Genomic DNA, 14,924 nt, shown 5'->3' with positions numbered 1-14,924 from the left:
CCTTTCCAATGCTGTATTGGGTGTTGTGATTGGTGCTGTGGTTCCAGAGATTACCCGCCTCAAAGGTTTGGCCTATCTCTTTATTATATTAGTATAGATAAATCACCCTATCCTTATATAGGCATAGAAACCCTAACCATATTTAGACATAGCTCATGCAGTCCAAATACGGCATGGCTACTTCCACTAGTTCCGAAAATCAAGCTAGGGACTTCCCGTTGCTTGAATATTGATTTATCCAAGAACTCAAGGAGTTTTCAAAGAACTGAGACTCTTTGATGACGTTATTATGTCTAACCTTACGTCAAACTTGTCACGTTCAAGGTAATAATATGCCCACACTTATCCAAGCAAACACACAGTGGTTTGGAGCAGCTCGACTATCTACTTGCCCAACGCATCTTGCTGCAGCAAGTGCCGAAGGAAGCCGACCCTCCAGCAGACGCACTGAGAGAGACGCTGTGTTTTCTCTTGCCAGGAAATCTAGCTCCAGTGCTCCCAAGCTACCCTTGCGGGTTCTTGGGAAATCGAGTCCTGAGACAGAGAGATAGCAGACCTCCTTCATTCTAAACAAAGGTACGGAGCTGATTAGACCCTAAGAGAAATCTTGGATAGATTCTTGGCAAAAAGAATACTAAACTTAGGCTACCCCACACTTACTTCTTCCCTCGTACTAGACTTAGGTTATGTACATCGGGGTAGGCGTATTTTAGAAGCACCAGATGAGTACTTTTAATCCTTATTTATTGTATGTATTTATTTAATGTATGTATTATATGTATTTTATGGTTTAAGAACCATACAATGCTCTTACAGTATTATTTTATTCTACTCTTCATACTGTATGCATTATATTTTACAACCAGTATTACGATTGTAGCAGTTCATTTCTTATGCTTGAGAGAGAAGACTGTTCAATAAAACTTTTTTATTGAAAACGCCCGTCTATCTATTTCTCTGCACCTCTGGTGAAACGAAGCATGCACAATTGACTGAGTGAAATATCTATTGTTTCCACGACTCTGAAGATACGTTTTATCTTGGGGGAACAAAGTTGTCATGTTTATGCGATTGTCAGAAACTAATCCCTTCTTGTTTATTCGAGAACGTTTCTAGTGACCTCTGAGCTAGCTGGCACTCACAATTAAGTCTAATATATTCGATAGAGACCTAGTAGACATAAGTCCTATGTCACATCTATAGGATATATTATTCCAATGAGCAGAGCATATTGGGAATATAGGAACTACACCACAATCTGAGTACATTGATAATAAGCGGATTGGCAGCATTTACCCAAATTAGTCTTCTCTGGGAAAAAGGTCCTCTACAAACTATCTACAGAAGACCTCACTTAGAGCAAGTGTCATAGCACATGTCTGCAATAAACAGCATGAATGTGATTCATTTGATGAACATCAGAGTACTTAAAATATCTTTAGGCCTAGATCTAGAAGATTGGCATGTCAAAAAAGTCTTGCCAATTCATTGCAAAATGCAGCATCACAATGTCATGATTCAGCTGTCGGCAAGCAAACCTTCATCTATAAACATGTCATTTGACGTTTTCCCAAGGCTTATAATAGTGCTTGCAATTCCCTAAAAGTCTCAGGAATTAATTTAGCATAACCCAATAAGACAGTCATTGCATCAATATCCATAATAATCTGGGTTATTTATTGTATTTTTTAGCATTCCTGGCTCTAAAATAAAGTGATAGCTGGACAGGACCAAGCTGGGTATAGGAAGCCTGCCTGAGGTGTCCAACACCGGTGACAGTGATCCTACTGAGCAGGATACATTTTATGTAATGTTATAGGGTTACAGTATACAAACTACAGCAACAGATGGACAGGAACAAATAGAACCATACCAATAGTACACACAATAGGGTCTCAGGATAAGAATATAATATCCACTCCATGGGTGTGATCAGGACAAAATAATTGCTACTGATAGATAGCCAAACTAGTCTACAAATTGACCAAAAGATGAAAGCAGCACAGACATGCACTTTGGGCCATGTATTTCTTCATCTGGTTAAAATTGGAAGTTCCTCGGATCCCCTCCATGCAGTGTCCCTGTGAGTTCTTTCCAACACACATTCTGTTAATATCTATGTTAACCCAACACATTGGTGAACACCTTATAGACCTTGGCATCTGATTCCTTCAATAAGCGGATGCCCCCCAGCTTTATCTCAAGCTGGATTCATTCAAATCAATTTCTAAGGTAGAGATCTTCAAACTGGAGGGCGGGATCTGCCGGCGGGGCCTTAAGTGGTCCCATGGGGCAAAAGGTTCTGACTACAAGAAGCATCATGCTGATGACAGTACTTTGTTTTAAGTGAAAATAAATGATCCCCAGTAAGCCACTCTGTGGACATCACTAACATCTTTTGTCATTTATACCCTCGCTGAGAGTAGGTGAGAAAAGGGGGAGGGACTCCAAATATTACTGAAACCTCTCCCTCATTTCTGATGATCACACTGTGGGTACGTTTACACTTTAGTAAGGGGTGAGCAGAATAGTATGTTTGGCAAACATGTATTTTATTGCATTTTTAAATATGTGTAGACAAGTTTAAACATTGCCAATTTAATAGAATAATTGTGAAACGTTTGGGGGGGCACAATGTTTTTTTTTTACGTGGTGGGTGCCGCATTAAATAGTTTGAAGACCACTGCTCTAAGGGAAAATCCTCATTTTAAAGGAATCACAAATTGATGGAGCAAAGGCCTCTCAAATGTAAAATTTTGAAGACCAAATTTCGCTCCACCAAATCTGACCCAGCTATCAATTCTCTCTGGCTTGAATCCATAAAGTTAGCAGATGTGTCTCCAAAATTGACCACCTCTGCTACATCCTTAGTTTCCCATTCAATTAAATTCTTAACTTCAAAGGTCTCATCCAATTAGTGGCTAGGAATACAAGGTTCCAGTGCCACAACACAGTGGTGTAACAACACTTGGATGGGAGGGCTGCAAAATACATGGACAGGGCCCCCCATGCTTTGGGTCCAGTCAGGGACTCTCAGGCCAGGCCCCTGCTGCCCATGCACATTGCCAGAGGGACCCTCCAGGAGCTCGGGGGACCCTGCACCGTGGGGGCTATTGTTATGCCACTGCCTCAGCTCTAGAAGCTCAAACATATTCTTTGCCACCAGTATATGAGACTGGCAGTTGAGGCTATTTTATTGTCCCATCATGGCTATAGTTATTCCCTCCTCACTTGTTTAACAAAAAATTGAGGGCATATTACCAAGCAATAGCGATATGTATCGCTATTGCTTGGTTAGAGACAAAAATTTACAGCTGAGCTGCGGCGATTTTTATCGCAGATAAACCTTGGTATTACCAAGGTTTATCGCAAATGCGATAAAAATCAGCCGCAATGCATGAATATCGCTGAAAAGTCAGCGATATTAATGCATTACCGAGCTAATGCTCTTAGCCATGTTATCCACCTCCCATTGGATAACATGGCTAAGAACTGCTCAGGGCAGGTGTTAGCTTTTGGAGATATTCGCACTTAGCGTGAATATCTCCATAAGTTGGTAATAGGAGATAGCGATGTTAGCGACTGTTTTCAGTCGCTAACATCTTGGCACGCCCACTTTGCATGTCATTAGTGATAAATATCACTGACATGCAAAGCGGGGCCCAAGATGGTCGCTATCTCCTTTTAGCTGTCACTAACTGGTGTTAGCGACACCTAGGTAATAGGGAGATAATTTTATCTCCGCTTTCTTGGCTTTTAAAGCCAAAAAAGCGGAGATAAACCCCCTTGATAATATGCCCCCCGGTTCGTCCACTCAGAGCAGTTCGTGCAGCTGCCAAGTTTTGTATAAAAATGGAGACATTTTAACCACTGACTCAAATACCTGCATTGGGGAGTGCACTATGGGAACCAACTGCCTTCCATTTAAAGCTCTGAACTGAATTAAATGAAGGGCATCAGCCTAGGGTAGTGAAACTGTTTTCTGAGATGTGTCCTATGTTTATTTTTACTGTGAATCACACAAAGTAGTAGCTGTCGAAAATCCATTTCTGAAATCTAGACAAAAGAAAACATAGGGATCAGTGAGAATGTCGCTTGCTTACTAATTTCTTACTCAAATGTCCGTTGCACTCTGCCAGCAGCAGTCAAAGGCACTTGCACAGGGTGAAAGGAATATAATGGTTTGCAAAATATAACTACACAGTTCTGTCAGCAATCACTGAAATTGTTATTCTGCTTAGATATCGGGAATCTAAATTAACCACAATAGTATGCTGCTCAGACGGATTGCTCCTATGCAAAATACAGGGCGGGCTCCAAGTTGCTTCACAGCTGCAAGAAAAACACAGCATTTTAATTCTGCAAGAAAACAAACGAAAATGAACTGGCATTTGGCACCAACTTCCATTTTTAAAATCACACAAAAGAATGACCTTTCAGCTTCCTTATCTTCGAAGGCCACTTTCCCAGTTTGGCAGGCTTTTTTTTATCACTGTCTGATTTTGTGTCTCTCTTTTCTGCTGTGAGGCTTTAGAGAAATCTTTAAATAGCTATAGATTGATTCAGCATTAACTTGGACAATTGTGTGGCGATGGATAAATCTTCACAGGCAGAGATAGTCCAAGAACTAGGTTTTGTAATTCAGGCACTTGGGTGGTGTAGGCACGACACATGAGAGTGATTAAAAGCAGTGGTGGTTAGCTGGGAATGTGGGTGGTGGGGCGGGGGTGTGTGAAAAAAACAACTCACCTCTTCGGCCGGCCACGTCTCTCCCATGCTTCCCTTCTGAGGGGTCCCGGAACGGAAGCAGGAAGCCCCACAGGCTCCCCTAAGCCAATCGCAATGCTGCATTGTAACGTTGTGAGTGTCTGAGCGTCGTTATTCAGCGCTCAGATGGGTAATATGAGCTTGTGCATGTTCCCCACCAGCCCGTGCATTACAGCCTGGTGGGGAACATGCAAATTGTGCATGAATGTTTGGCCGGCTCAGGACGGCCGGCCAAACCGTCATGCGCACTTAGAATTTGCCCACCGCTCCTCCCCCTGTGAACCCAGCTCCGCCCTAATCTATCACCATAGCTAAGAAAAGTAAAAAGATAATAACAATGTTATTTGCATTCTATTTTTCCCTTTTCACTGCTCTGAAAGCAGTTGGGTGATGCTTCTCTGCCTTAGCGGAGGAGCCGCCCCTGATTTTAAGTTCGGCAGAATGGTGCAATGGCCATGAAAAAGACCCTGTACTGTTCTGCCAAACATGTGATTCGCCTGCTTCATTTAGAGGTTGGCGAAGTGCTAGGCTATTGTCCCTGAACTCCCAGTCAGCTCTACTGGCAGAAATCCTTGACCCAGTGGTTCAGTCACTGCAGGACAATTGTGTCACTTAGTGCAGGTTGCCCCATCCTATTTAGAGTGGGGAGACCATCTCTAGATTTCCCTAACATGGAGCACCTTGCAACACATGGCAGTCCTGAATGGGAAAATCACAGGTGGGCACTCACATGCAGGGGGAAAACTCCATGCAAATCGTGTTCACTGGGATTTAGTTCTTGCAGAACAAAATCCTTTGCAGAGTGGGTGAATCAGACATAGCACTCGCTCTGCAAAGTATCAGTGCTTTGAGTGTCCCACAGCAAAATAACAGTGTAAGAAGTTGGGTTATTAGAGGGGTGGGAGCCCCATTCAAATAATAAATATAATCCTTCTCAGGTTGAACCACAAAAGTCACTAAATAAATCTGTGCTTAACCCTTAACTGTGCTTGCCACGGTAGCTGTCAGGCTTATCTTAGAGGCAATCCATGAAGTATTTACGCAGCACTCAAACAGTAATAAAGTGAAAACACAGCAAATTCTAAACCAATTTAGAAAAATAGAGTAACTTTTAATAAATAAAATGACACCAAAATGACAACAACTCAATCAGTACATCAGAGTTATGAATTTTTAAAGTTTTGAGTGAAAATACTGCCAAAAAGCACCAAGTGCCATGCACATGTATCTGGTCACGCTGGAACAGGTCAAAGTCACAAGTTCAGGCCGACTGTAAGAGAGCATGAGTCAGCCAGAGGGAACAAGTTCATCCCAGTGAAGATTGTACCTTCTCAAAGTCAAGCCCACACAAGGAGTCTCAGCCAGAGCTTTGCGGTGGAGATCAGTGCGGGCACAAGGAGCAGTCATCGCTGGAGTTTCTCGTTGGCATGCGATGCGATTAGTTGTTGTTTGGTGCAGAGTACATGCCGCCATTAGAACTTCATGTTGGCTTCAGGCGCGGTAACCGTTGCTGATGCTCGTGGTCGCGAAGAGCCTCAAAATGTCTGAAGTTTCACCTTGATCGCAGCGTTTGTCGATTTGAAGCAGGAGAAATACACTCTGAAGCCAGCCAATGGTCCAGGACCTGGTGGGGGGGGCACCTCTTGTGGATCAAGACTTACTCCAGCAGAGGTCAACAGCAAGACTCGGGACCCGGTGGTCTGCTCAGCGGGGCAATTGCAGGGATGGCTCTGGAAGCTTGTTGTGCACCTGCAGCTTAAATGGGAGGTCAGCTAACTGACCTTGCAGTCACTTCTTGGGATTCTGGGTTCAAACCAAGGAAGTCCAGTCTTCCATCTAAAGACAGCAGGGCAGCCCTTCTTCTGAATCTTTCAAAAGTCCAGGAGTGTTTATGATGAGAGGATCTGGAGGTGCTGTTCTTATACCCAGTGCCAGCCCCTGGGTGAGGGATGCCCCCTTTGTCTAACCCTCCCCTTTCCTAGATTTGGCGCCAAACTGTCTAGGGCAATAAAGATCAGGCAGGTCTAGATGTGAGCTACATTTGTCAGTGGCAGGGCAGGCGGCCCTGATATGCTACTCAGCAGAGACACATTGCCCCACACCCATGGCTATTTTGTCCCCATGTCCAGGAGGAATACACTCACACCACAAGAGAGCCTTTAAAAGTTATGTGATGCTGGACCTTGGCAGAAAGCCACAGTTGGTTTAGGCAGACCTCATCTTGAAACCTGACGTTACCATTAAATTGAGTGGGAGAAACATTTCTCTATCTTTCCAAAACTGAAGTTATCACTTATTAACCCCTTCCATGATTATGACGAGCTCAGTGGAGCTGTGCTCATGACGAGCTGAGCTCGTCATAACTGTGGCGGCACACCTATGCGCGGCTAATTCCCCGCCTGTGCGGGAGTTCTCTTGAAGTGGGCGGAATCATGACGAGTCCAGCTCATCATGAGCACATCTCCACTGAGCAGCATGACGAGCTGGCCTCGTCATGAGTACCGAGGCGCCGCACGTGCCCCCCTCGCGACGCCGCACGTGCCCCCCTCCCACACCGAGGGGTAATTAGCCCAGCATGGAAGGGGTTAAGTGTAATAAATTAACCCAGTGTTAGTCTATTTGAGAGATAGCCTAACTATAGTGAAAAAACGATTTATATACATATGTCCTCCTTGTTAAATGGAATGTAACCTGCTCTATTTATGTTCCTAGGTCCAAATGTTTAAAACAGCACTACAGTCTGTGGTGGCAAGCCTAAGACACTTTCTGCATTGCTACGTTAGTGGGTGACACAATGAGTGCTGCAGTCCGCCAGTAGCATTTAATTTATAGGTCCTGTGTACATGTAGTGCCATTTACTAGGAACTTATAAGTAAATTAAATGTGCCAATTAGGTGTATGCCAATGTTATCATGTATAAGTGAGAGAGCACAGGCACTTTACCTCTGGTTAGCAGGTGTAAAGTGCGCAGAGTCCTAAAGCAAAAAAAAGAGTTTAAAAAAAATAAGAGCTTGAAGCCAATAATCAGGGGAATACCACACCAAGGATGTCCGGTCTAACACCCAGATAGATGGACATCTCTAAATCTAGTCAGATGATGTCAACCAGTGTAGTGGAGGGCACAGTCTCTGTTGATCCACCGGACTTTAAATGAGGCTGTGAGACAGCAGTATGATTTTCCTACTTTATTTCACGTACATATATATATATATATATATATATATATATATATATATATATATATATATATATATATATATATATATATATATATATATATATATATATATATATATAACTGGGTCCTTTAGTTTGTTTGCTTCTCATACCCAGCCTAGCAAGACGAAGGGTCCGTTGTTGGATGTGATGTAGCGGAAATCACATTTGCTTTGTAGGGGTTAGTTATAATCGCACATGTAGAGCGCACCGGCACATAATCCTTTGTAGTATTAATGTGAGGTGTTAAAATTCAAACTGTAATAACTTGAAATGTGATGTGTTTAGGCTATTGAATGGTAACATGGAGAATTAACGTAGAAAGTGAATGTAACTAGCAGAACACGTTAATGTGAAGAACTCGCGCTGTGCAGCTGACAATCATTCACTTATTAAATGTGTTTATCCATGTGTCATTTTACATGTAGGTAGGAATATTAACTGAAAGTTCATTAGTTCCTATGCAATTTTGTGAAGCTCATATGCCATTTCCCTTATGTCAGCTGAAATTTTGTAGGCCTTAAATATATTTCCCTGAACGCTGTTGCTTTAGAATTATTCACTGCATTCATGTATGCTGTGGGTTTCATTCTTTCTCACATTTTGTGTTGCAGGTGAAAGAGGCACCCTTGTTAACTAGAATAATGTCTTTTTTTGTTTTAGTCAGGCAAGGAGAGAAAAGGCGATTTTTTGTGAGCTAAAGCCGATAAGGGAAATTGTCGTGTTTTCACACCAGAAATAGCCTGGGAATCAAGGTCAAAATGTTGCAGTTCAAGAACACTGCTATACCGTGGAAAATTATCTGTCAGATCATGTTAAGAGCAAATGGCATGACCTGCAAGGACTCACGGGAAAAATACCTGTAATAATTTGATGTTAGAGCAGGGAAAGTGCCCCACTTCTTTCTTTCTACCTTTAGAATGAGCTCCATCTCAGTAGCTTTACGATACATGACCCATTATTGTGGAGAGACTTCTTGTGGGAGACTTCACAGACCTTTATGTCTTGGCCCGGAAGATGCTTAAGTAGAGATGCCAATGTAGTGGTAGAGTAAGGATAGATTCATCAACCCTCGATGCAGGGAAATTTGGACTTATGCTTTCTGATCCTCCGCATCCTACTTCTTGAATTAATTGTCTTGTGTATGGTACATTGCCTACACTTTATTCGCTGATTTGGCATCATACTGATTCCTATGTATTTCTATGCTCTAATTTTGAGGTGTCTCTATGTTCAGCTGTTTTTGGCTTTGTAATAAATTAACTAACCTTCCCTAGTTGTCTGTGGTTACTATATGTCAAAAGAATTTCTTGTTGAATTGACTAGTAATAATGACTTTTCTCCCCTCTATGCTTACATGCTGCTAAAAAAACATTGGGTTGTGATTCTAGAATAGATCCAGAATGTATGGGCCTTCCCTTTCACATGTTCAGTACAAGTAGAGTCACTGGAACTCAAAACATGGTAACATTAGCTTATCCACAATTGGCATTGGGCCTGTAAATTAAATGATAATAATGGGTCTGCAGCACTGATTATGCCATCCACTTCAGTAGCTCTTTAAACATGGCATAGGACTGTCACTGCAGAGCCTGTGTGTGCAGTTTGAACTGCCATTTCGACCTGGCAAGTTAACCTTCTTGCCAGGCCCAAACCTTCCCTTTTATCACATGTAAGTCATCCCTCAAGTAGGCCCTAAGCACCCCTATGAGCATGGTGCAGTGTACTTAAAAGGTAGGACATGTACTTTTGAGTTTTACATATTTTGGTAGTGAAACACTGTGAAATTGTTTTTTCGCTACTGCAAGGCTTGTATCTTCCAAAGTTTAACATTGGGATTGTCTTAAAACATCTTTTAAATGTAATTTCCGAATGAGAAAAGATAGAGATTTGGAGTTTGGTGTCTCTGGGCTCATAATTTAAAATCCCTTTTTATGCTGAAGTCAGATTTTAAATTGTGAGTCTGAAAATGCCAGAAATTTGCCATTTCCTTACTTTAACCATCCTGTGCCTCTGCCTGTCTCTGAATACATGTCTGGGTTGGGTGATAGCTAGGCTTTGTGCATTCGTCTAGACAGTCACACAAAGGGAGATGGGGTATGACATTTCTATCCTAATAGCCCATCACAATGCTGGGGGGCCTACCTGAGGTAGATTGGGAGGGGGAGCTAACACTTGCACCTGACTAGGGATGTGCCTGCCCCCACACAAAGAGCTGCTGATTCTGGAGCCAGGGTAGGAAAGGTAGGATCCACGTAATCTTCAAAAGCCTCTTTGAAGTCTCCCCCACTTTAAAAGCACATTTGGGTATAAGCACTGGGCCCCCAACATCACCAAATCAGAAATTTGCTGGAACCAAGGGCATTCTGCCTGGAAAAAGAGCTACTGTGCTGCAGGAGGGACTGCCACTTTGCTACCTGCTTTGCTGTGTTGGCCTGCTGCTTGCTGCTTCTTGCCTGGGAGTGAGAAGGACTGGGCCCACTCTCTACATTCTTGAAACCAAGTTTCTCCAAAGCTTCAATCAATCAATCAATCAATCATAACACTTGTATAGCGCGCTACCCACCCGGAAGGGTCTCAAGGCGCTTGGGGGAAGGGGGCCGCTGCTGCTCGAACAGCCAGGTCTTGAGTTGTCTCCTGAATGCGAGGTGGTCCTGGGTCAGCCGAAGGTGGATGGGGAGGGAGTTCCATGTCTTGGCCGCCAGGTAGGAGAAGGGCCTCTCACATTGAGAAAACTAAATTACAACTAATCCATCCGACTGCCCATATTACTAAAATCCATAGGAAAGCACTGTCTGGGCAGCTTGTACCAGCTCTGGAAATTTACAATACCAAGGTTCCAAGGGGGGCTATCTACGGAGCCTTCTCCTACCTGGCGGCCAAGACATGGAACTCCCTCCCCATCCACCTTCGGAGCAGAACTTTGGGGTACGGGCAACACCAATTGCTTGTCTGCCATTGAGAATCGTTTTCTTAGATCCGCGGTGAACCTACCTCCCAGTACCCCCTGATGCTCCTATACTTGGACCTTGCCCACAGACAGCTGGTACACAAATTGAACTATAAACTCCTTATGTTCTGGCACAGGTTGTGGTCTGTGGATGAGCTAGTATCCTATTGCGAGCCATTATTTGGCCTCTTGAAGTCCCACAGGTAACCTCGATTCCCTGGTTTAGATCATTACGGGATTTACTGGGGAGGCTCGGGATGGAGGGGCTTTGGACAAACCTGGAAAGCCTTGCCATTATACCAAGAAAGAAATGTTCTGGGAAGCTACACCAGTTCAAGCTCTGGCAAAAACTGAGGGACTTTTGACTTGTGAATTTTTCAATTTTAAATCTGTCCCCTGTTTTGAACATTCCATTAATAGAACTGTCCCCGCTCTGGCACGTAAACTATTTTTCCAATTTTGTTATAAGACCTTATCAACAAAACTGTTTTGGAGAAAGTGGTGCAATGATGTTTTTAATGATGATCTATGTCCTGCCTGCAATGCTAGTTCAGAATCCATTGTGCATTTGCTCTTTTTTTGTCCATATTACAAAACGTTGAGAAAAAAAAATTGATCATTCCGCTATGTAAACTGATCGGCCCGGGTCACTACCTTAAGGTGTTGAGATTTTTAATGACTGATAAACGTAGAGTAGTGGTCTTTGGCCTTTCCAGATATTGCCATGCACTGTGGATTAAGCGTTCCAAATGTATTGTGTGATGCACCTAACTTTTTACCTGTTTTAATCCTTTCTGATTTTAAATTATTTTATGGAATTTTTGTCATGTAAAATTAATTATTCTATTTTGCATTTTATCATTAATTTGCTGTGCACTTTTTTGATCTTTGTGATCGAAATAAAGTTAATGATGAAGATGGTTTCCTACTTCTGACTTTTGTTTTATGTGTGAATTACACTTGACTTTTCAGGCCTGATTTACAGTGCGTTTTCGTGGGCAGTTGTTGTTAGTCCAGGCTTATGTCTGTTTTATTCATGGCCCAAATTCACAAAGCTGTTTCCATGGAAAATCATGTGTTATCACACCAAAAACTGGTGTAAGAGGCAACTTAGTGAATTTGTTTGTTTGTTTTTACTTCTGTTTTTGTAATACATGTACTACTTAAGTCAAATACTATTGAAATTTTAAAGTAAAAATAATTTTTCAGTTTCAAACAATACTCAAAATGTAGGCTGTAGTAGTCAAAGTGAGAAACAAGTTATTGTTGTTCTGTATCTGCCTACAGTCTGAGGACCTCAGGCTCTGACAGGCGTAAACAGGCTCTTTACCAACCCCATCATTCTGTCGCAGACCACGTCCTAGTGCAGAGCCTTCAGATTTCCATATTGGACAGTCTGCCCTTGCCATTTCCACTTGAGTCAGGTACCACAACCTGCTCCGCAAAAATGTCTCAGCTCCTTATTACTTGAACATGTTGCTAAGGAAATTCTTTTTTAATGTGAACCCCACCACCCTCTCACCAACTGCTTTAACCCCTTCCATGCTGATGACGAACCCCAGCCGTCATGCACTACGGTGCTCGTGTGCTGATGACGGCTGGGGTTCGTCACGGCCCGCCCCTGTTCGTGTTGGTTACAGCACACCAGGGGAATCGCGGCCGCATGGAAAGGGTTAATCAGCTATCCTAATTTACTACTTTAATAAATCCTTGATTTGTCCTAGTCACAGGGCCTCAATCACCCGGGAGACATCCAGTTGCACTTTTCTGAGGGATGTGAGGGAAGGAGAGAGAAGATTGTGCCAGACTAAAGACACAAAGAACACGCCAGAACTTCTAACAGTCTCCTGTTTTCAATAGAGGAAGTCATGGATTGAGTCTGCCTTTGAAACAGGCCTTCAAATAGACAGAACTGCACTTTCCACAGAGGGGTGTACCAGAAGAACAGGACCCGTTTAAATACATTTTGCACTGTTGGCGAGAATCAAGCATGTCAGTAGCACTAGTGAGCTGTAACAAATAAGATTACTTTCTGCCTTCACCCTAGAAACCACTGAGGATAATAATATTTTCTGCCTAGAATTTAGCTGTAAGTGAGGGCCCTTCAAACAAAGTTGGTAAGGGCCCAATGTGGGAACTCTGTGAGTATCTCTTCAATGCCCTCTACCAAAGATTGCTAAATAGCTGCTATATCTTGGGGCTGCCACTTCCTGAAGATCAGAAAACTGCCCCAAACTTGGAGAAGGTAAGGAGAAGACCACCTTTTTTTGGAAGGAACGTTTGAGTCTTAGCACAAGATGAATCAGAAAATGATGTTGCTGGACTTTGGCTACAGTACTGAGGAAGAAGTGGTAAATGAATATGGTCTCCACTTGGTTCTGTGACTTCTGTCCCACAGAAGGGCTCCTGAAACTTTGAAAGCATTTAGCTCTTCTTTGAAGCACCTTTTCAACTTTCGGAAAAGTCTGGTCTTAGATTTTTTTCACCCTTCATAGGACCAGGGTAAGGTACAAATTTACCCCAAAAAATGTGACCCCCTCAGGGAATTTTAGCACCATTTCCCACCTCTCAAAATGTATTTTCTGTTGCTTTCAAATAAGAGAACTAGTTATTGTCATTGAAACACTCAGGCCTACTATTTGACAGGTAGAGGTTTTACGGTAACCATTAATATAGACAAACCGGCTACCAAAGGCATTCTAGATTTTTGAAGGCAGACTCTTCTGAGTCATTAAAATCCTATCCTTTTACAGCTGACACAGCATAGCGACTCATATACAAAAGAATTTTCTTCTTTATTAACTACCACTTCACTGTCAAGACAAAATCTAATATTAAGGGGCCGATTATGATGGCGGACGGACTTGCGTCCGTCCGCCACCACTGAGTGTGATGGACCGTCCGCATGGGCAGCAGCGGTCCCTCCATGACAATTTGGATGTGACCGCCACCCTGGCGGTCACATCCTGTATTTTTTACATTGCGGCGGGTGCTGCTTGAAGCGGCACCCGCCGCAATGTAAAAAATGACAACAGTGCATTTGCATGCACAAAGCGGCAGGCACCTCGCGGTGCCTGCCGCTTCGCGCACGCAAATGAAGGGGGGTACCATAGGTACCCCCCATGTGCACCCTCCACCGCCCCTTCACCTAGGGGGCCCGCAACGGGCCCCTGCAGTGAAGAACCGTATGCTTTTCTACGGCGGAAAAGCCGCCGTGGAAAAGCATAGTATTTCAGACATCCTAATATGCCTGGCGGTGTCTGATAGACACCGCCAGACATGTTAGTGCTTTTCCGCAGCGATCGGAAGGCGACTGCGGCGGAAAAGCTGCGGACATAAAAGCAGACCCACCAGCCATCCTAATTTGGCGGTGGGTCTGTGGAGGCTCCGCAGCGGAGTTCTCGCATCCTCCGGGCCGGCGGTGGCGGGAACTCCGCAATCATAATTAGCCCCTAAGTGTGCCAGGGCAATAAGAGATTAATTTGTATCTCTTACTCATGAATGGTGCAACATTCACTCAACACATGGATGGTAATTTTAATTTGTGACCTCTACTGTTCTGTCACACACACAAAATACATGGCCAGGGTGGCGGTCACATCCTAATTGGTATGGAGGGACCACCGCTGCCCCTGCGGACGGTCCCTCTACCTCGGGGGTGGCGGACGGACGCAGGTCCCTCCGCCATCCTAATGACCCCCCAAATTAGGGAAATTGTTGAACTTTGGGGCCATTCGAAATCACTATCCCCACCCCAAACGTAGCATATTGAAGAGAATGTTGTAATTTGAAGGGGTCAAACTTATTAATTCCACTCCAAACTTAACCACATTTGAAAAAATGTTGGCCTTTCTGGATTTGTAATTAACTATTCTAACAAATTTCTAATACTCATTCCATTAAAAATAATGCCTACAATACTTTAGAGAAATCCATTTTACTTATCAAAGAAAACACATCAAATTTAAGTGCTAAAGTGGGAGAATTAGCT

Source organism: Lissotriton vulgaris, chromosome 11 (assembly GCF_964263255.1).
Source record: "Lissotriton vulgaris chromosome 11, aLisVul1.2, whole genome shotgun sequence".
Taxonomy (NCBI): Eukaryota; Metazoa; Chordata; class Amphibia; order Caudata; family Salamandridae; genus Lissotriton; species Lissotriton vulgaris.
The sequence above is the reverse complement of the archived record's forward strand: the minus strand, read 5'-3'. Positions refer to the sequence as shown.